A 3,822-nucleotide genomic window follows, 5' to 3' on the forward strand; every position below is an offset into this window, starting at 1 on the left:
ATATATAAAACAGAAAACGAAGAGGAGAGGGAAGAGTTATTCACATCCTAAACGTTGTATTAAATAAGTTTTCCACAGCATATATAATAACAATGACCAACATATGTTTCAATTGCAGCAACTATACATTGCTCCTTATGCAATTATGCATCCTAGTCGTTGCAGTTTCATCAAAGGTCCATCACTTACGACGTTTTCAAAGTGAAATAATTCAAACAAGCTTCCTGCGTTGGTATTCAATTAAAGGTTATAGCGTTCCTTTTTAGATCAAATTGAATTCTGGTGTTATAATCGCCACAGTTGAATCGTGGTTTATAAAATGGTCATTTATATTACAGTCAATTGTAGCAGTTTTGTTTACATTTTACCGTATGGAGTACATAATTTTTTCAGAAGGAATTCACTAATGTCTGGGTTTATACCCCCAATTAATATCATTATTGTTATTATTTCTAAAATCATTTTAGCATTATTTGCAAAAATATCATTAATTATCCCAGTCATTGTGTTAACTAGTATAATTACTATAGATGGAAATTTATGTTTCTTCAAATCGTTTAAATGTATATTCAATCCTATGTGGACATCTCTTGCCTCTTCCTGTCTCGTGTTAATTATAGTATATTTAGGAAAAGAAATTTAGTACATTACCTCCACACAAGGATTACATCTATTATCGCCTATTCTAGAAGGTTTTGCTTTACTAATAATTTCTCACGCAATCGAAAATACTTTGTTACTCTCTTTAAGTGTCCAAATTAGCTTACTAAGTCTGGTAGCATTCTTTTGTCTCTATTTCTAAACGAACTTAAATGATGGGCAATTATCTGCCTTATATAACTTGTTCTAACTCCTGTATAGAAATATTGTCTACCTTCTGAGTTAATCTTACATCTGTATACGATAGTTTTATGTTTACAATCAGAGTCAAGCGGATAGACCTTATTCCTTGTACATTTGCATCTAATAGTTCTAATACTTCCATCACTATCATCCACTTCACCTACATAGTTTTTATATTCTCCTGTATATCTTCTAAGCTGATAGTCCTCTCCACAGAGGCAACACTGTTAGTACTTTGCCCTTTAGGATTCACACACCACACACATACACCCCCCCCCCCGCACACACACATTTACCTATGCAGGAAAATGTGTTGTTGAAAATGCAACATTTACGAGTTTTTTAAATTTAGGTGCATTTTCAACAACACATTTCATATATTTTTCCCTGCGTGGAAACATCACCCCCTCTTTAATAATATATATACATACATACATACATACATAATACATACACACCTATAAATCTAAATACAAAATATCTGTCTATATATCTCTATCCATCTCTATATACATATGGTGGACTCTCCCGGCGTTAGATGACGTATCGAACAGCCACACATGTTTTGTTTATAGTGATCAAATGTTTGTGTACACATAAGCTCACATTACCTGTACACGTCCAACGGGTGTCACGTGTCAGATAACGACATGATCGCAGAGCAACGTGAAATGAAGTGGTTTGCTTAAGATCACAACGTCCGGTCTGGGAATCGAACCCACGATTTCGCAATCGTGACTACAACACCCTAACCACTGAGGCATGTGCCTTCATATATATATATATATATATATATATATATATATACACTCATATATACCACTCAAGTTGTTTTGTGAAGTTGTCTAATCTTATTTACAAAGGCGAAAATTATAATTGCATACAAGCCCAAAGATCGAAACACTCAAATTTGCATATACTGAGTTGTTATTTGATAACTAATCGATTTATTGTAAAATTAGTAATTATTATTATATGACTAACAAAAATTACAATCGGTTTCATCGATTTCCTTAAAATATATTAATATTTCAACGAATATTTTACGTCTTTTTGACTAATATATTTTCGATCGATATTTCTATAAACCAAGTTACTTTACTATGACAGTGAGTTTGGAGAATAATTTTAGTTTTCGACTTCATACGTTTGGCCAACGTAGATTTCGAAGAAAATTCTTTCCGGAAATAATCTTAAAGTACCAAAATCGGATTCATTTTTGAAAATATTTTTGACAAAATAAACCCGATAAAACTGAATAGTAACCGAAACAACTGGCAATTGAACTAAAATATCTGATTCAGCTAAGATATGTAGCTCGTAAGTTCTTCCTGTTTAACTGTAAGGATGGTGAAATCGTTATGCTATCTTCGCCAAATTGAATGGTGGGCATTGCATATGAGGTGTTTTGTAACAGAGTGTCGTAAGCGCCATCCTGGCCGTTGTCGAGGTTAGTATATCATTTTCTTTGTCACGACGTCTAGAATCCGAAAAAGTTGGGAGGAAGAACCGGTGAGGTTTGCAATAAGGTCGGAAATCCGGCTGAAAAAAATTGTACCTCGACGCTATTGACACGACACTCGCTCACCCGAACTCAGACCAGAGAGTTTAGTAACACACCATCGTAAGCACACATGCTCAATCAATAACTTTAGTGTGGTCCCTATATCGTTTTCCGAGTTGCTATGATCCATTCATTAATATTACCATCGTAACGATAATGGGCTATTAATCGTTCTATATTGTCTTACTTACTTCTTACTTTGGTATATTAAAACACAAACAATACCTTTGGTGGAGGTCTCTATATTTAGCATAGGTATTATGGCTAAAATATTGAGTGCGATTCACCGTTTCGTAGTATCGGTATATTCTACAAAATGAGAATGAAGCAGTCATTGCTTCATCTTTCAGATGTATACATAAATAAATAGTGGTTAGAAAAGGTCTTCACAGTCATTTTAAGCTTTCTAACTTCATTCCTTGCCGAGATGTCGCATTCTGAAAGTCCCGTAACTTTGCGTTTTTCTCGGTTTTTAAATTGTGGCGCTTACGTCGGTCTGTTACTAAAGGCCTCATATAGGAAAATTACATACAGGGAAAACTGAAAAGCGGAATGTGAAAATACACTAACAGGAAAATAAAAATATATGATAGCGAATAAATAAAATGTAAAATTTATAATAAACAAAATGCAAAATAACGGGCATAGATGAAAATGGCGTAAGAAAACAATATTACGAAGGAAGAACAATACGTAGGTGCAAGAAAATGTTTGACACTATATATATGTGTGTGCAATTATGTTCATGTGTGTATATATAAACGCACATACACATATACATATATATATATGAGGGTTTTTTAACATATTTTTATATTTATATATATATATATATATGTGGATGTATGTGTGTGTGTGTGTATGTGTGTGTGTGTGTATGTGTTTATGACTTGTGAACTTTGCTTGTTTGTGTATGCGTACATATGCATGTGAGCGTGCACGTGTGTGCGCGCATGAACGTGTGCGCGCGCATGAACGTGTGTGCGCGCATGAACGTGTGTGCGCGCATGAACGTGTGCGCGCGCATGAACGTGTGCGCGCGCATGAACGTGTGTGCGCGTATGAACGTGTGTGCGCGTGTGTACGGGTGCACACGCGGATGCCTGTATGTAAGTAATAGCGTTCTTTTTGCTAAAACTTTTACAATTTTGTTCGGTTGTTTGTAATTGTGAAATTTTTTCGCCATGAACGGTTTGTGTTTTTAAACCGAATGTATTTTTTCTGAGGTTATATTTATTCCTGAATGATGTGTAAAGAAATTTTGATTTATTAAGTCTCTTAATGAATTCTTTATACTGAAATATATATTGAAGAAGATAAATATGTTCATTTGAATATATACGTTTTTGCGTCATAACTCCTTTATTATTATTAATATAACCAAAAGGATCGATTCTTGAAGAGTCTGCATACCT

This window comes from Octopus bimaculoides, chromosome 15 (assembly GCF_001194135.2).
Source record: "Octopus bimaculoides isolate UCB-OBI-ISO-001 chromosome 15, ASM119413v2, whole genome shotgun sequence".
NCBI lineage: Eukaryota > Metazoa > Mollusca > Cephalopoda > Octopoda > Octopodidae > Octopus > Octopus bimaculoides.